Here is a 20,162-nt window from a genome sequence, read left to right on the forward strand (position 1 = left end):
GGGATACCCCCCATGTATAGGTGTTTTGGGTTGTTTGGGGGCTAAAAGGCCACATTTTGCAGGTGCGCATATCAGTTTCCCAGCTCGGAATTTTGACATGTAGTCAACCTGCATGCATGTCCTATTTGGGACATTTTTGAAGCCGGCCAATGTATTTTACCCCCATCAAACCATATATTTTTGAAAAGTAGACACCCTAGGGTATTTCACATGGTGGAATTTTTACACTTTCCATGCACTAATTCTACCACCAGGCTTTGTCAAACATTGAGTTAGTAAATTTTTTTCAGTTTTTTTCACACACCTTGTACTTTAGGCATGAATTATCAGATCCTGTTATGTGTCACTGCCAAACAACACCCCAATATGTGTTCAGCAAGATCTCCTGAATACAGTGATACCACCCATGCATAGGCTTGTCGGGTTCTTTGGGGGCTAAAAGGCCACGTTTGGCAGGTGCGCTTATCAGTTTCCCAACTTGGAATTTTGACATGTAATCAACCTGCGCCCATGTCCCATTTGAGCCAATGTTTTTTACCCCCATCAAACCATATATTTTTGAAAAGTAGACAACCCAGGGCATTTTAAATTGTGGTATTTTAACACTTTTCATGCACTGAATTCTACCACCAGCCTTTGTCAAACTTTTGGATAGTAATCTTTTTTTGTTTCTTTGTCACACACATTGTACTTTAGGCATGAATTAACAGATCCTGTTATGTGTCACTGCCAAACACTGCCCAATATGTTCAGCAACATCTCTTGAGTACAGTGATACCCCCCATGTATATGGTTGCCGGGTTGTTTGGGGGCCAAAAGGCAACAATCAGAACTTGTACATGTCAGTTTTTCAACTTGATATATAGGTATGCTTGGTCTATCTTCAGTTTGACATATTTTTGTACCCCCCAGTTAATGTTACCATCATGCCAATATGTATAGTATATATTTTTATAAAGTAGACATCAAATGTTATAGAGGATGGGGTGTTTTGACTTCTTTCCCCCAACCATTTTGCCCCCCAAAGAAAGTGTAGTGGTATTTTCTTTATTCTGGTTTTTATGCACACGTCATCTGGTTTTGGACAGCTGGTTATGTGTTACTGCCAGAAAACTTGTTAGGCCAAATGTGCAGGTAGCAAATGTACATTTAGCAGCAATCTTTAAACTGACTCCTGCAAATAGAATCTAAATGGAGATTTGGGGGAAGGAAACTGACTAACAAAAAAATGTCTGCTTTCCAAAGAAACAGAAAATAAAATAAAAATTCAGGAACACTTCTTACAACTGTTCTGTGTGGTACAGCTTGAAACATGTTCCTACACAGAGTCCTGGTTTCGAAGGACAATCAGGACAGTGAAAAGGGGTGTCTGTCCTTTTCCCGTTTTTAAAACAGACCCGGCAACGTTTCTGGGGGGTTTTTTTTCTAGCAGTTGGCGGTAACTTAAAAATAAAATGTCTGGACTCAGCTTGCACCGTTGTTGGAACTTGTCCATCTCCATAAATTGTTAAAGAAATTATTTTCAATTGAAATTGGAGAAAGGTGATTTTCCCTGGATTATTTTTTTTAAAAAGTAAAAATGAGTTGTGGGTTGCTATTTGCATCAGATATATAGCCACCTTTTTATACCATGCTTTGGTTTTTCATAAAATAAGATACGGCTGCATCAGCTGATCAGCCAAATCAACACCACCCATGTACTTATTATACGCCCTGATGCAAACCGGTTTGGACTCTACTCTGCCCCGGACAGAGACGTCGGACATGCGTTCGTCATGGATGGTGGTGAGCATGTGGACATCCTTCCTGTCCCTAAATTTTAGTGCAAGCACCTCAGCTTTCCGAAGTGCTTTACATTCGCCTTTTTTTAATTTTGCATCTATGAGAGATCGTGGAAAGTCTTTGGAATTTTTTCTGGCAGTGCCGCAGGCCAGTGTCTGTAAAGCATAAAGTGTTTTAAATAGACGGACACTACTATAAAAATTATCCACATAAAGGTGGTAACCTTTATTAAACAAGGGGTTTAGTAGGTCCCATACAAGTTTCCCACTTGTCCCCAGGGAGTCAGGACAGTCAGGAGGGTCCAGTTGACCATCTTTCCCCTCATATACACGAAAGGCAAATGTGTATCCGCTTTCGCTCTCACACAGTTTGTACAGTTTAATGCCATACCTAGAGCGCTTTGAGGGGATGTATTGTCTGAACCCTAATCTCCCTTTGTATTTCATTAGAGATTCATCTATGGATAAATTTTGTTGGGGGGTATAAACATCCGAAAATTTGTCCTGAAAATGGTCTAGCAGTGGGCGTATTTTATAAAGCCTATCGTATTGGGGGTGATCTCTAGGGTGACAGAGGGTATTGTCACTGAAATTTAAAAATCTCAGCAGTAACTTGTATCTGGCTCTAGGCATGGTTTGGGAGAATACTGGACTCGACATTATTGGGTTGGTGCTCCAGTATGAGCGAATCGATGGCTTTTTTATAATCCCCATGAGCATTGTAAGAGCCCAGAACTTTTTAAGCTCTGGGACATCTGTGGGATGCCAGTCATGCTCCCTGGCTGTATAGCTACCTGGATTGTTGTCAATAAATTGGGTAGCATACAAGTTAGTCTGGGAAGCAATCTCCTCCCAGATGGTATCCCCTAAAAATAGTTCTACATACTGCATTGGGGAGAAGCCATCCACATTAACATTAATGCCTGCGTTGGCACTAAAAGGGGGGACGTTGGGCTCGGCTAACTGTGGAGGTACCCAGTCCTCCTCCACATTTGGCATAGCAGAGGAAGCACAGCTTCTTTCTTCAGCCGGCTCACACACAGATGACATGTCGTCTTGACTAGACATGTCAGAAAACTGACCTGGGTCAAAATCTGACGCAGTGTCAGTGGCGTCAGAGTCTGACGCCAAGAAGGCATATGCCTCCTGCAAGTTATACATACGCTGCATGTTTTACACACGACTAAAACAAATTACAAACACACAAAAAAAATTTATACTTTTTTTTTTTTTTTTTTTTTTTTTTTATTAAAACAGACTAAACAGCAATCCCTAAACTAACTCCTGTCACAAAAATCTAATGGAGATTTGGGGGAAGGAAACTGACTGACTACGACAGACTACGACAGACTAAGACAGACTACGACAGACTAAGACGGACTAAGACAGACTAAGACAGACTAAGACAGACTAAGACAAATATTTTTAAAACAAATTTAACCCTTTAAGGGCAAAAAAAAAGACAGACAGTACAAATGCACTGCTGAAACAGATCTGGCAGGGAAGGGGTTAAAATGGATTTTTAATTCACTGCTGATACTTTTTACAACTCTCTGGAACACTCTGCTGCAACAAACTATCACGATCTCTGTCTCTCTCGCCTCACAAAACGCTACAGAGGAGAGAGGGGCAGAGATCACTGTCAAAGTGAGTGTTTGTAACACCCACTTTGACAGCAGCCAATTGTGAGCGATCGCGGATCGCTCACACACCGTAATTGGCTGTTACTATCTGCCTGGGATGTCTGGCAGTTAGTAACATCATTGTACTGGCAAGAGCGATCTTTGATCGCTTCCTGCAGCCCGTTTTCCGCTATGACGGTTCAGGACCGTCAGCGGTCCAAACGCACGTTTTACCGCTGACGGTCCTGAACCGTCCGCGGTCCTGAAAGGGTTAACAGCTTTTTCTATAGTAAGAAAAAGCCTTTATTTGTTCCAAAAATAGAAGAGATATTTTAAAATTTTACTTTCCATATCATTTTCTGTACATTGCTTTAATTGCTTGGATGTTTCACTTCACATAGTTGTCAACTAGATTTGGGGACCTCCGAAATTTTTGTTTCGTATGAATGCATTTGTACGGAAAAAAATTGGTTTTGTCAGAAGAGAAATCTGTCCATTTTTCCATTCATTTTCGATGGAAATTCATTCATTCATTAGGCGCGATTTAATTGAACCAGATGAATTTAACATAAAAATCAGTTCCCTCAATACCGAATAGCCTTAAATTAACAAAGTCAAACCATTAATTTCAAATTTCGTACATTGATCACAACATGGCATTGAACAATGTTCTATTTCCCTGATTTTACGCCACAAACTCCTGAAATAACTCCCAAACCGCCAAATGCCCAAACGCTATCAATAGCATGAAAATGTATTGGCACTATTAGTACACTCCCTAACACTCACTATACGCATTCGTATGCATTGCTTTTTGCTTAGTCTCTTGGGCTCATGAATCATCATGCTGCACTGACAGGTTGGAATTGGCAACACAATATCATTTTAGAAAGGAGAAGGAAAGTAGCCAATTAAATAGGCCTATACAAAATTGCTATTCTAAGTATATTTTTTTTCTCACATGTCCTAGTATGATGTAAGATATATGGATACAAAAAGGTTCCCACTAATCTAATTTTTATACGACACAAGGATAGGGCAGATCACAGCACCTAAAGGTCCCACAAAGTAGGTGGATCCTCCAAGGGGTAACCTATACCCAAACAAAAATTGGTCATAATATTGAAGTTAGGCATTACCCCAACTTGTTATTTTCCTTACTCATTAGTTTAAGGCATACATGACAAAGCCACATGCGCTGCATGGTTTCTGGGGTACCTCTTAGTGAAATTGGTGTGACATACTGAAAAACTTTCATGAAACTAACACGGATTTGGGCCAACAAACCATTTCCTAATAAAAGAGATATATAGCTATTTAATTTTTGTTTTCCAAACGGAAATTAAATTACTATGTAAGGAAATAGGCACATGCAATATACAAATATAAAGTAACTTGAATTTCCATATAGCCACCCTTAACCTCTAATTGCAGTGTAAATACTAGATGATGTAGGTAAACCTGGGCAGTTTACTAGACTGGAATGTGTAATTACATGTAACAACTGGACTCATTTTACAATGGGAATCAAAATGGGAAAATATAATAATAGACATATTAGTCATGTAAAGCTAATAAATTACTAGTCTAAGTTCCAAACATTAGGCACTAACCAAGATTCAGTGAATTCATGGACACACCAACATTGATATATATATATATTTAAACCATATATAGTATTGAAATAAACTTTTACTATGCAAATGAATATTCACTATCATATAGATCTCCTGACCAGAACAAACAAAGTTGTAGAAAAATAATACATTATGTTGGAAAATTGTTACATATAATTTATATCTTTTTCTGGCTTGTTCTTGTGTTTTTCCTTTTCTTTCTCTTTGAGAGAAGGAATGTATGTCATTTTATGACTTGATTGTTGTATGTTATAGTTATACGTACAAATCAATTTAAAAAAAGATTAAAAGAGATCCAGGGAATAAAATCAAAGAAAAAGGTAACTTTTCTGTTGAAAAAAATCAGTATGTTAAGCCACGCCTACTCTGTTATTTATGCAAATGATTAAGTTCACATTTAAGAATATTTTACTCTAGAAATTGCTGTCATGTCATTTCAATTTTTTTTTTAAAAAAAATTTGATAGATATTGCAGTAATCATCTACAATGTAAATCAAGGTTTAATAAAACTGATTTTTTGGAAAATGGAATATTAAATTATGATGTCACTTTAACCTTGATGCTTGTCTATTAACCAGGCATATTATTGACATGCAAGGTTCGGTTTTGATTATAGCTCTATTGCTTATTGTTTAACAGCTTTTTCTATAGTAAGAAAAAGCCTTTATTTGTTCCAAAAATAGAATAGAGATTTTACACTTTTACTTTCCATATCATTTTCTGTACATTGCTTTAATTGCATGGATGTTTCGGTTCAAATAGTTGTCAACTAGATTTGGGCACCTCCGAAATTTTTGTTTCGTATGAATGCATTTGTACGGAAAAAAATTGGTTTTGTCAGAAGAGAAATCTGTCCATTTTTCCATTCATTTTCGATGGAAATTCATTCATTCATTAGGCGCGATTTAATTGAACCAGATGAATTTAACATAAAAATCAGTTCCCTCAATACCGAATAGCCTTAAATTAACAAAGTCAAACCATTAATTTCAAATTTCGTACATTGATCACAACATGGCATTGAACAATGTTATATTTCCCTGATTTTACGCCACAAACTCCTGAAATAACTCCCAAACCGCCAAATGCCCAAATGCTATCAATAGCATGAAAATGTATTGGCACTATTAGTAAACTCCCGAACACTCACTATACGCATTCGTATGCATTGCTTTTTGCTTAGTCTCTTGGGCTCATGAATCATCATGCTGCACTGACAGGTTGGAATTGGCAACACAATATCATTTTAGAAAGGAGTAGGAAAGTAGCCAATTAAATAGGCCTATACAAAATTGCTATTCTAAGTATATTTTTTTTCTCACATGTCCTAGTATGATGTAAGATATATGGATGCAAAAAGGTTCCCACTAATCAAATTTTTATACGACACAAGGATAGGGCAGATCACAGCACCTAGAGGTCCCACAAAGTAGGTGGATCCTCCAAGGGGTAACCGATACCCAAACAAAAATTGGTCATAATATTGAAGTTAGGCATTACCCCAACTTGTTATTTTCCTTACTCATTAGTTTAAGGCATACATGACAAAGCCACATGCGCTGCATGGTTTCTGGGGTACCTCTTAGTGAAATTGGTGTGACATACTGAAATACTTTCATGAAACTAACACGGATTTGGGCCAACAAACCATTTCCTAATAAAAGAGATATATAGCTATTTAATTTTTGTTTTCCAAACGGAAATTAAATTAATATGTAAGGAAATAAGCACATGCAATATACAAATATAAAGTAACTTGAATTTCCATATAGCCACCCTTAACCTCGAATTGCAGTGTAAATACTAGATGATGTAGGTAAACCTGGGCAGTTTACTAGACTGGAATGTGTAATTACATGTAACAACTGGACTCATTTTACAATGGGAATCAAAAAGGGAAAATATTGTAAGAGACATATTAGTCATGTAAAGCTAATAAATTACTAGTCTAAGTTCCAAACATTAGGCACTAACCAAGATTCAGTGAATTCATGGACACACCAACATTGATATATATATATGTAAACCATATGTAGTATTGAAATTAACTTTTACTATGCAAATGAATATTCACTATCATATAGATCTCCTGACCAGAACAAACAAAGTTGTAGAAAAATAATACATTATGTTGGAAAATTGTTACATATAATTTATATCTTTTTCTGGCTTGTTCTTGTGTTTTTCCTTTTCTTTCTCTTTGAGAGAAGGAATGTATGTCATTTTATGACTTGATTGTTGTATGTTATAGTTATACGTACAAATCAATTTAAAAAAAGAATAAAAGAGATCCTGGGAATAAAATCAAAGAAAAAGGTAACTTTTCTGTTGAAAAAAATCAGTATGTTAAGCCACGCCTACTCTGTTATTTATGCAAATGATTAAGTTCACATTTAAGAATATTTTACTCTAGAAATTGCTGTCATGTCATTTCAATTCTATTTTTGTAAAAAATTTTGATAAATATTGCAGTAATCATCTAACATGTAAATCAAGGTTTAATAAAACTGATTTTTTGGAAAATGGAATATTAAATTATGATGTCACTTTAACCTTAATGCTTGTCTATTAACCAGGCATATTATGGACATGCAAGCTCCTGTTGTGATTATAGCTTTATTGCTTATTGTTTAACAGCTTTTTCTATTGTAAGAAAAAGCCTTTATTTGTTCCAAAAATAGAAGAGATATTTTACAATTTTACTTTCCATATCATTTTCTGTACATTGCTTTAATTGCATGGATGTTTTGGTTCAAATAGTTGTCAACTAGATTTGGGCACCTCCGAAATTTTTGTTTCGTATGAATGCATTTGTACGGAAAAAAATTGGTTTTGTCAGAAGAGAAATCTGTCCATTTTTCCATTCATTTTCGATGGAAATTCATTCATTAGGCGCGATTTAATTGAACCAGATGAATATAACATAAAAATCAGTAACCTCAATACCGAATAGCCTTAAATTAACAAAGTCAAACCATTAATTTCAAATTTCGTACATTGATCACAACATGGCATTGAACAATGTTCTATTTCCCTGATTTTACGCCACAAACTCCTGAAATAACTCCCAAACCGCCAAATGCCCAAACGCTATCAATCGCATGAAAATGTATTAGCACTATTAGTAAACTCCCGAACACTCACTACACGCATTCGTATGCATTGCTTTTTGCTTAGTCTCTTGGGCTCATGAATCATCATGCTGCACTGACAGGTTGGAATTGGCAACACAATATCATTTTAGAAAGGAGTAGGAAAGTAGCCAATTAAATAGGCCTATACAAAATTGCTATTCTAAGTATATTTTTTTTCTCACATGTCCTAGTATGATGTAAAATATATGGATACAAAAAGGTTCCCACTAATCTAATTTTTACACGACACAAGGATAGGGCAGATCACAGCACCTAAAGGTCCCACAAAGTAGGTGGATCCTCCAAGGGGTAACCTATACCCAAACAAAAATTGGTCATAATATTGAAGTTAGGCATTACCCCAACTTGTTATTTTCCTTACTCATTAGTTTAAGGCATACATGACAAAGCCACATGCGCTGCATGGTATCTGGGGTACCTCTTAGTGAAATTGGTGTGACATACTGAAATACTTTCATGAAACTAACACGGATTTGGGCCAACAAACCATTTCCTAATAAAAGAGATATATAGCTATTTAATTTTTGTTTTCCAAACGGAAATTAAATTAATATGTAAGGAAATAGGCACATGCAATATACAAATATAAAGTAACTTGAATTTCCATATAGCCACCCTTAACCTCTAATTGCAGTGTAAATACTAGATGATGTAGGTAAACCTGGGCAGTTTACTAGACTGGAATGTGTAATTACATGTAACAACTGGACTCATTTTACAATGGGAATCAAAAAGGGAAAATATTGTAATAGACATACTAGTCATGTAAAGCTAATAAATTACTAGTCTAAGTTCCAAACATTAGGCACTAACCAAGATTCAGTGAATTCATGGACACACCAACATTGATATATATATGTAAACCATATATAGTATTGAAATAAACTTTTACTATGCAAATGAATATTCAATATCATATAGATCTCCTGACCAGAACAAACAAAGTTGTAGAAAAATAATACATTATGTTGGAAAATTGTTACATATAATTTATATCTTTTTCTGGCTTGTTCTTGTGTTTTTCCTTTTCTTTCTCTTTGAGAGAAGGAATGTATGTCATTTTATGACTTGATTGTTGTATGTTATAGTTATACGTACAAATCAATTTAAAAAAAGAATAAAAGAGATCCTGGGAATAAAATCAAAGAAAAAGGTAACTTTTCTGTTGAAAAAAAATCAGTATGTTAAGCCACGCCTACTCTGTTATTTATGCAAATGATTAAGTTCACATTTAAGAATATTTTACTCTAGAAATTGCTGTCATGTCATTTCAATTCTATTTTTGTAAAAAATTTTGATAAATATTGCAGTAATCATCTAACATGTAAATCAAGGTTTAATAAAACTGATTTTTTGTAAAATGGAATGTTAAATTATGATGTCACTTTAACCTTAATGCTTGTCTATTAACCAGGCATATTATGGACATGCAAGATCCTCTTGTGATTATAGCTCTATTGCTTATTGTTTAACAGCTTTTTCTATTGTAAGAAAAAGCCTTTATTTGTTCCAAAAATAGAAGAGATATTTTACAATTTTACTTTCCATATCATTTTCTGTACATTGCTTTAATTGCTTGGATGTTTCAGTTCACATAGTTGTCAACTAGATTTGGGCACCTCCGAAATTTTTGTTTCGTATGAATGCATTTGTATGGAAAAAAATTGGTTTTGTCAGAAGAGAAATCTGTCCATTTTTCCATTCATTTTCGATGGAAATTCATTCATTAGGCGCGATTTAATTGAACCAGATGAATATAACATAAAAATCAGTAACCTCAATACCGAATAGCCTTAAATTAACAAAGTCAAACCATTAATTTCAAATTTCGTACATTGATCACAACATGGCATTGAACAATGTTCTATTTCCCTGATTTTACGCCACAAACTCCTGAAATAACTCCCAAACCGCCAAATGCCCAAACGCTATCAATCGCATGAAAATGTATTGGCACTATTAGTAAACTCCCGAACACTCACTACACGCATTCGTATGCATTGCTTTTTGCTTAGTCTCTTGGGCTCATGAATCATCATGCTGCACTGACAGGTTGGAATTGGCAACACAATATCATTTTAGAAAGGAGTAGGAAAGTAGCCAATTAAATAGGCCTATACAAAATTGCTATTCTAAGTATATTTTTTTTTCTCACATGTCCTAGTATGATGTAAAATATATGGATACAAAAAGGTTCCCACTAATCTAATTTTTACACGACACAAGGATAGGGCAGATCACAGCACCTAGAGGTCCCACAAAGTAGGTGGATCCTCCAATGGGTAACCTATACCCAAACAAAAATTGGTCATAATATTGAAGTTAGGCATTACCCCAACTTGTTATTTTCCTTACTCATTAGTTTAAGGCATACATGACAAAGCCACATGCGCTGCATGGTTTCTGGGGTACCTCTTAGTGAAATTGGTGTGACATACTGAAATACTTTCATGAAACTAACACGGATTTGGGCCAACAAACCATTTCCTAATAAAAGAGATATATAGCTATTTAATTTTTGTTTTCCAAACGGAAATTAAATTAATATGTAAGGAAATAAGCACATGCAATATACAAATATAAAGTAACTTGAATTTCCATATAGCCACCCTTAACCTCTAATTGCAGTGTAAATACTAGATGATGTAGGTAAACCTGGGCAGTTTACTAGACTGGAATGTGTAATTACATGTAACAACTGGACTCATTTTACAATGGGAATCAAAAAGGGAAAATATTGTAATAGACATACTAGTCATGTAAAGCTAATAAATTACTAGTCTAAGTTCCAAACATTAGGCACTAACCAAGATTCAGTGAATTCATGGACACACCAACATTGATATATATATGTAAACCATATATAGTATTGAAATAAACTTTTACTATGCAAATGAATATTCAATATCATATAGATCTCCTGACCAGAACAAACAAAGTTGTAGAAAAATAATACATTATGTTGGAAAATTGTTACATATAATTTATATCTTTTTCTGGCTTGTTCTTGTGTTTTTCCTTTTCTTTCTCTTTGAGAGAAGGAATGTATGTCATTTTATGACTTGATTGTTGTATGTTATAGTTATACGTACAAATCAATTTAAAAAAGAATAAAAGAGATCCTGGGAATAAAATCAAAGAAAAAGGTAACTTTTCTGTTGAAAAAAATCAGTATGTTAAGCCACGCCTACTCTGTTATTTATGCAAATTATTTAGTTCACATTTAAGAATATTTTACTCTAGAAATTGCTGTCATGTCATTTCAATTCTATTTTTGTAAAAAATTTTGATAGATATTGCAGTAATCATCTACAATGTAAATCAAGGTTTAATAAAACTGATTTTTTGGAAAATGGAATATTAAATTATGATGTCACTTTAACCTTAATGCTTGTCTATTAACCAGGCATATTATTGACATGCAAGGTCCTATTGTGATTATAGCTCTATTGCTTATTGTTTAACAGCTTTTTCTATAGTAAGAAAAAGCCTTTATTTGTTCCAAAAATAGAATAGATATTTAGCAATTTTACTTTCCATATCATTTTCTGTACATTGCTTTAATTGCATGGATGTTTTGGTTCAAATAGTTTTCAACTAGATTTGGGCACCTCCGAAATTTTTGTTTCGTATGAATGCATTTGTACGGAAAAAATTGGTTTTGTCAGAAGAGAAATCTGTCCATTTTTCCATTCATTTTCGATGGAAATTCATTCATTCATTAGGCGCGATTTAATTGAACCAGATGAATTTAACATAAAAATCAGTTCCCTCAATACCGAATAGCCTTAAATTAACAAAGTCAAACCATTAATTTCAAATTTCGTACATTGATCACAACATGGCATTGAACAATGTTCTATTTCCCTGATTTTACGCCACAAACTCCTGAAATAACTCCCAAACCGCCAAATGCCCAAACGCTATCAATAGCATGAAAATGTATTGGCACTATTAGTTAACTCCCGAACACTCACTATACGCATTCGTATACATTGCTTTTTGCTTAGTCTCTTGGGCTCATGAATCATCATGCTGCACTGACAGGTTGGAATTGGCAACACAATATCATTTTAGAAAGGAGCAGGAAAGTAGCCAATTAAATAGGCCTATACAAAATTGCTATTCTAAGTATATTTTTTTCTCACATGTCCTAGTATGATGTAAAATATATGGATACAAAAATGTTCCCACTAATCTAATTTTTACACGACACAAGGATAGGGCAGATCACAGCACCTAGAGGTCCCACAAAGTAGGTGGATCCTCCAATGGGTAACCTATACCCAAACAAAAATTGGTCATAATATTGAAGTTAGGCATTACCCCAACTTGTTATTTTCCTTACTCATTAGTTTAAGGCATACATGACAAAGCCACATGCGCTGCATGGTTTCTGGGGTACCTCTTAGTGAAATTGGTGTGACATACTGAAATACTTTCATGAAACTAACACGGATTTGGGCCAACAAACCATTTCCTAATAAAAGAGATATATAACTATTTAATTTTTGTTTTCCAAACGGAAATTAAATTAATATGTAAGGAAATAAGCACATGCAATATACAAATATAAAGTAACTTGAATTTCCATATAGCCACCCTTAACCTCTAATTGCAGTGTAAATACTAGATGATGTAGGTAAACCTGGGCAGTTTACTAGACTGGAATGTGTAATTACATGTAACAACTGGACTCATTTTACAATGGGAATCAAAAAGGGAAAATATTGTAATAGACATACTAGTCATGTAAAGCTAATAAATTACTAGTCTAAGTTCCAAACATTAGGCACTAACCAAGATTCAGTGAATTCATGGACACACCAACATTGATATATACATGTAAACCATATATAGTATTGAAATAAACTTTTACTATGCAAATGAATATTCAATATCATATAGATCTCCTGACCAGAACAAACAAAGTTGTAGAAAAATAATACATTATGTTGGAAAATTGTTACATATAATTTATATCTTTTTCTGGCTTGTTCTTGTGTTTTTCCTTTTCTTTCTCTTTGAGAGAAGGAATGTATGTCATATTATGACTTGATTGTTGTATGTTATAGTTATACGTACAAATCAATTTAAAAAAAGAATAAAAGAGATCCTAGGAATAAAATCAAAGAAAAAGGTAACTTTTCTGTTGAAAAAAATCAGTATGTTAAGCCACGCCTACTCTGTTATTTATGCAAATGATTAAGTTCACATTTAAGAATATTTTACTCTAGAAATTGCTGTCATGTCATTTCAATTCTATTTTTGTAAAAAATTTTGATAGATATTGCAGTAATCATCTACAATGTAAATCAAGGTTTAATAAAACTGATTTTTTGGAAAATGGAATATTAAATTATGATGTCACTTTAACCTTAATGCTTGTCTATTAACCAGGCATATTATTGACATGCAAGGTCCTATTGTGATTATAGCTCTATTGCTTATTGTTTAACAGCTTTTTCTATAGTAAGAAAAAGCCTTTATTTGTTCCAAAAATAGAATAGAAATTTTACTTTCCATATCATTTTCTGTACATTGCTTTAATTGCATGGATGTTTTTGTTCAAATAGTTGTCAACTAGATTTGGGCACCTCCGAAATTTTTGTTTCGTATGAATGCATTTGTACGGAAAAAATTGGTTTTGTCAGAAGAGAAATCTGTCCATTTTTACATTCATTTTCGATGGAAATTCATTCATTCATTAGGCGCGATTTAATTGAACCAGATGAATTTAACTTAAAAATCAGTTCCCTCAATACCGAATAGCCTTAAATTAACAAAGTCAAACCATTAATTTCAAATTTCGTACATTGATCACAACATGGCATTGACTAATGTTCTATTTCCCTGATTTTACGCCACAAACTCCTGAAATAACTCCCAAACCGCCAAATGCCCAAACGCTATCAATAGCATGAAAATGTATTGGCACTATTAGTAAACTCCCGAACACTCACTATACGCATTCGTATGCATTGCTTTTTGCTTAGTCTCTCATGAATCATCATGCTGCACTGACAGGTTGGAATTGGCAACACAATATCATTTTAGAAAGGAGCAGGAAAGTAGCCAATTAAATAGGCCTATACAAAATTGGTATTCTAAGTATATTTTTTTTCTCACATGTCCTAGTATGATGTAAGATATAGGGATACAAAAAGGTTCCCACTAATCTAATTTTTATACGACACAAGGATAGGGCAGATCACAGCACCTAGAGATCCCACAAAGTAGGTGGATCCTCCAAGGGGTAACCTATACCCAAACAAAAATTGGCCATTATATTGAAGTTAGGCATTACACCAACTTGTTATTTTCTTTACTCATTAGTTTAAGGCATACATGACAAAGCCACATGCGCTGCATGGTTTCTGGGGTACCTCTTAGTGAAATTGGTGTGACATACTGAAAAACTTTCATGAAACTAACACGGATTTGGGCCAACAAACCATTTCCTAATAAAAGAGATATATAGCTATTTAATTTTTGTTTTCCAAACGGAAATTAAATTAATATGTAAGGAAATAAGGACATGCAATATACAAATATAAAGTAACTTGAATTTCCATATAGCCACCCTTAACCTCTAATTGCAGTGTAAATACTAGATGATGTAGGTAAACCTGGGCAGTTTACTAGACTGGAATGTGTAATTACATGTAACAACTGGACTCATTTTACAATGGGAATCAAAAAGGGAAAATATTGTAATAGACATATTAGTCATGTAAAGCTAATAAATTACTAGTCTAAGTTCCAAACATTAGGCACTAACCAAGATTCAGTGAATTCATGGACACACCAACATTGATATATATATATATATGTAAACCATATATAGTATTGAAATAAACTTTTACTATGCAAATGAATATTCAATATCATATAGATCTCCTGACCAGAACAAACAAAGTTGTAGAAAAATAATACATTATGTTGGAAAATTGTTACATATAATTTATATCTTTTTCTGGCTTGTTCTTGTGTTTTTCCTTTTCTTTCTCTTTGAGAGAAGGAATGTATGTCATTTTATGACTTGATTGTTGTATGTTATAGTCATACGTACAAATCAATTTAAAAAAAGAATAAAAGAGATCCTGGGAATAAAATCAAAGAAAAAGGTAACTTTTCTGTTGAAAAAAATCAGTATGTTAAGCCACGCCTACTCTGTTATTTATGCAAATGATTAAGTTCACATTTAAGAATATTTTACTCTAGAAATTGCTGTCATGTCATTTCAATTCTATTTTTGTAAACAAATTTGATAGATATTGCAGTAATCATCTACAATGTAAATCAAGGTTTAATAAAACTGATTTTTTGGAAAATGGAATATTAAATGATGATGTCACTTTAACCTTAATGCTTGTCTATTAACCAGGCATATTATTGACATGCAAGGTTCTGTTGAGATTATAGCTCTATTGCTTATTGTTTAACAGCTTTTTCTATAGTAAGAAAAAGCCTTTATTTGTTCCAAAAATAGAATAGATATTTTACAATTTTACTTTCCATATCATTTTCTATACATTGCTTTAATTGCATGGATGTTTCGGTTCAAATAGTTGTCAACTAGATTTGGGCACCTCCGAAATTTTTGTTTCGTATGAATGCATTTGTACGGAAAAAAATTGGTTTTGTCAGAAGAGAAATCTGTCCATTTTTCCATTCATTTCCGATGGAAATTAATTCATTCATTAGGCGCGATTTAATTGAACCAGATGAATTTAACATAAAAATCAGTTCCCTCAATACCGAATAGCCTTAAATTAACAAAGTCAAACCATTAATTTCAAATTTCGTACAGTGATCACAACATGGCATTGAACAATGTTCTATTTCCCTGATTTTACGCCACAAACTCCTGAAATAACTCCCAAACCGCCAAATGCCCAAACGCTATCAATAGCATGAAAATGTATTGGCACTATTAGTAAACTCCCGAACACTCACTATACGCATTCGTATGCATTGCTTTTTGCTTAGTCTCTTGGGCTCATGAATCATCATGCTGCACTGACAGGTTGGAATTGGCAACACAATATCATTTTAGAAAGGAGCAGGAAAGTAGCCAATTAAATAGGCCTATACAAAATTGGTATTCTAAGTATATATTTTTTCTCACATGTCCTAGTATGATGTAAGATATATGGATACAAAAAGGTTCCCACTAATCTAATTTTTATACGACACAAGGATAGGGCAGATCACAGCACCTAGAGATCCCACAAAGTAGGTGGATCCTCCAAGGGGTAACCTATAACCAAACTAAAATTGGTCATAATATTGAAGTTAGGCATTACCCCAACTTGTTATTTTCCTTACTCATTAGTTTAAGGCATACATGACAAAGCCACATGCGCTGCATGGTTTCTGGGGTACCTCTTAGTGAAATTGGTGTGACATACTGAAAAACTTTCATGAAACTAACACGGATTTGGGCCAACAAACCATTTCCTAATAAAAGAGATATATAGCTATTTAATTTTTGTTTTCCAAACGGAAATTAAATTAATATGTAAGGAAATAAGCACATGCAATATACAAATATAAAGTAACTTGAATTTCCATATAGACACCCTTAACCTCTAATTGCAGTGTAAATACTAGATGATGTAGGTAAACCTGGGCAGTTTACTAGACTGGAATGTGTAATTACATGTAACAACTGGACTCATTTTACAATGGGAATCAAAAAGGGAAAATATTGTAATAGACATATTAGTCATGTAAAGCTAATAAATTACTAGTCTAAGTTCCAAACATTAGGCACTAACCAAGATTCAGTGAATTCATGGACACACCAACATTGATATATATATATGTAAACCATATATAGTATTGAAATAAACTTTTACTATGCAAATGAATATTCACTATCATATAGATCTCCTGACCAGAACAAACAAAGTTGTAGAAAAATAATACATTATGTTGGAAAATTGTTACATATAATTTATATCTTTTTCTGGCTTGTTCTTGTGTTTTTCCTTTTCTTTCTCTTTGAGAGAAGGAATGTATGTCATTTTATGACTTGATTGTTGTATGTTATAGTTATACGTACAAATCAATTTAAAAAAAGAATAAAAGAGATCCTGGGAATAAAATCAAAGAAAAAGGTAACTTTTTTGTTGAAAAAAAATCAGTATGTTAAGCCACGCCTACTCTGTTATTTATGCAAATGATTAAGTTCACATTTAAGAATATTTTATTCTAGAAATTGCTGTCATGTCATTTCAATTCTATTTTTGTAAAATAATTTCATAAATATTGCAGTAATCATCTAACATGTAAATCAAGGTTTAATAAAACTGATTTTTTGGAAAATGGAATATTAAATTATGATGTCACTTTAACCTTAATGCTTGTCTATTAACCAGGCATATTATGGACATGCAAGCTCCTGTTGTGATTATAGCTCTATTGCTTATTGTTTAACCCCTTCAGGACCGGACTGTTTTTGCGATGTTTGTACGTTAAGGACCAGAGCTATTTTAACACTTTTGTGGTGTTTGTGTTTAGCTGTAATTTTCCGCTCTCTCATTTACTGTTCCCATACAAGTTATATATTGTTTTTTTCAGGACAAGAAGGGCTTTCTTTACATACCATTATTTGTATCATTTCATATCATTTACTTGAAAAAAATAGTAAAATATGGTGAAAAAAAACCAAAAAAACGTGTTTTTTGACTTCTACTTAAAAAATATTTTACTGATCTACAAAATCGAATGAAACAAACTTCTAAATAGATTAAACATTTTGTCCTTAGTTTAAAAACACCCAATGTTTACGTGTTTTTTTGCTTTTATTTGCAAGTTATAGGGCTATAAGTACAAGTAGGAACTTGCGGTTTCAAAATTTACATTTTTCAAATGTATCAATAGTGACATTGTAACACTGTTATGTCATAAATCTCCAAAAAACACCCCACATGTATATATTTTTCTTAAACTAGATAACCCAGGGTATTCATCTAAGAATATTTTGATACTTTCTATGCAGCCATTTTACCATAAACCTTTGTCAAACTTTGCATAGGTAGTTTATTTTTTTTATTTTTTTAACATAAATTGCAATTCAGGTATAAATTCACAGATTTTGTTAGGTGTCACTACCAAACAACACCCCAATATGTGTTCAGCAACATCTCCCGAGTACAGGGATACCCCCCATGTATAGGTGTATTGGGTTGCTTGGGGGCTAAAAGGCCACATTTTGCAGGTGCGCTTATCAGTTTCCCAGCTCGGAATTTTGACATGTAGTCAACCTGCATGCATGTCCTATTTGGGACATTTTTGAAGCCGGCCAATGTATTTTACCCCCATCAAACCATATATTTTTGAAAAGTAGACACCCTAGGGTATTTCACATGGTGGGATTTTTACACTTTCCATGCACTAATTCTACCACCAGGCTTTGTCAAACATTGAGTTAGTAATTTTTTTTCTGTTTTTTTCACACACATTGTACTTTAGGCATGAATTAACAGATCCTGTTATGTGTCACTGCCAAACAACACCCCAATATGTGTTTAGCAATATCTCCCGAGTACAGGGATACCCCCCATGTATAGGTGTTTTGGGTTGTTTGGGGGCTAAAAGGCCACATTTTGCAGGTGCGCATATCAGTTTCCCAGCTTGGAATTTTGACATGTAGTCAACCTGCATGCATGTCCTATTTGGGACATTTTTGAAGCCGGCCAATGTATTTTACCCCCATCAAACCATATATTTTTGAAAAGTAGACACCCTAGGGTATTTCACATGGTGGAATTTTTACACTTTCCATGCACTAATTCTACCACCAGGCTTTGTCAAACATTGAGTTAGTAATTTTCTTTCTGTTTTTTTCACACACATTGTACTTTAGGCATGAATTAACAGATCCTGTTATGTGTCACTGCCAAACAACACCCCAATATGTGTTCAGTAACATCTCCCGAGTACAGGGATACCCCCCATGTATAGGTGTTTTGGGTTGTTTGGGGGCTAAAAGGCCACATTTTGCAGGTGCGCATATCAGTTTCCCAGCTCGGAATTTTGACATGTAGTCAACCTGCATGCATGTCCTATTTGGGACATTTTTGAAGCCGGCCAATGTATTTTACCCCCATCAAACCATATATTTTTGAAAAGTAGACACCCTAGGGTATTTCACATGGTGGAATTTTTACACTTTCCATGCACTAATTCTACCACCAGGCTTTGTCAAACATTGAGTTAGTAATTTTCTTTCTGTTTTTTTCACACACATTGTACTTTAGGCATGAATTAACAGATCCTGTTATGTGTCACTGCCAAACAACACCCCAATATGTGTTCAGCAACATCTCCCGAGTACAGGGATACCCCCCATGTATAGGTGTTTTGGGTTGTTTGGGGGCTAAAAGGCCACATTTTGCAGGTGCGCATATCAGTTTCCCAGCTCGGAATTTTGACATGTAGTCAACCTGCATGCATGTCCTATTTGGGACATTTTTGAAGCCGGCCAATGTATTTTACCCCCATCAAACCATATATTTTTGAAAAGTAGACACCCTAGGGTATTTCACATGGTGGAATTTTTACACTTTCCATGCACTAATTCTACCACCAGGCTTTGTCAAACATTGAGTTAGTAAATTTTTTTCAGTTTTTTTCACACACCTTGTACTTTAGGCATGAATTATCAGATCCTGTTATGTGTCACTGCCAAACAACACCCCAATATGTGTTCAGCAAGATCTCCTGAATACAGTGATACCACCCATGCATAGGCTTGTCGGGTTCTTTGGGGGCTAAAAGGCCACGTTTGGCAGGTGCGCTTATCAGTTTCCCAACTTGGAATTTTGACATGTAATCAACCTGCGCCCATGTCCCATTTGAGCCAATGTTTTTTACCCCCATCAAACCATATATTTTTGAAAAGTAGACAACCCAGGGCATTTTAAATTGTGGTATTTTAACACTTTTCATGCACT

The 20,162-nt window shown here is 34.2% G+C and overlaps 7 non-coding genes across 7 annotated transcripts; all 7 read right to left on the minus strand.

Annotated features, from left to right (window-relative positions):
* Positions 1 to 4,438: 4,438 nt before the first annotated feature.
* Positions 4,439 to 4,581, minus strand: LOC134591654 (U12 minor spliceosomal RNA). Its single transcript, XR_010088397.1, has one exon. It is a non-coding gene; the product is annotated as a U12 minor spliceosomal RNA (small nuclear RNA).
* A 1,856-nt stretch (positions 4,582 to 6,437) lies between these two features.
* Positions 6,438 to 6,580, minus strand: LOC134591679 (U12 minor spliceosomal RNA). Its single transcript, XR_010088418.1, has one exon. It is a non-coding gene; the product is annotated as a U12 minor spliceosomal RNA (small nuclear RNA).
* Positions 6,581 to 8,431: 1,851 nt separating this feature from the next.
* Positions 8,432 to 8,574, minus strand: LOC134591656 (U12 minor spliceosomal RNA). The gene has a single exon (XR_010088398.1). It is a non-coding gene; the product is annotated as a U12 minor spliceosomal RNA (small nuclear RNA).
* A 1,851-nt stretch (positions 8,575 to 10,425) lies between these two features.
* LOC134591704 (U12 minor spliceosomal RNA) lies at positions 10,426 to 10,568 on the minus strand. Its single transcript, XR_010088438.1, has one exon. It is a non-coding gene; the product is annotated as a U12 minor spliceosomal RNA (small nuclear RNA).
* A 1,850-nt stretch (positions 10,569 to 12,418) lies between these two features.
* LOC134591705 (U12 minor spliceosomal RNA) lies at positions 12,419 to 12,561 on the minus strand. The gene has a single exon (XR_010088439.1). It is a non-coding gene; the product is annotated as a U12 minor spliceosomal RNA (small nuclear RNA).
* A 1,838-nt stretch (positions 12,562 to 14,399) lies between these two features.
* Positions 14,400 to 14,542, minus strand: LOC134591850 (U12 minor spliceosomal RNA). Its single transcript, XR_010088563.1, has one exon. It is a non-coding gene; the product is annotated as a U12 minor spliceosomal RNA (small nuclear RNA).
* A 1,859-nt stretch (positions 14,543 to 16,401) lies between these two features.
* On the minus strand, positions 16,402 to 16,544 carry LOC134591811 (U12 minor spliceosomal RNA). The gene has a single exon (XR_010088531.1). It is a non-coding gene; the product is annotated as a U12 minor spliceosomal RNA (small nuclear RNA).
* Positions 16,545 to 20,162: the final 3,618 nt, after the last annotated feature.

This window comes from Pelobates fuscus, chromosome 2, assembly GCF_036172605.1.
Source record: "Pelobates fuscus isolate aPelFus1 chromosome 2, aPelFus1.pri, whole genome shotgun sequence".
Lineage (NCBI taxonomy): Eukaryota > Metazoa > Chordata > Amphibia > Anura > Pelobatidae > Pelobates > Pelobates fuscus.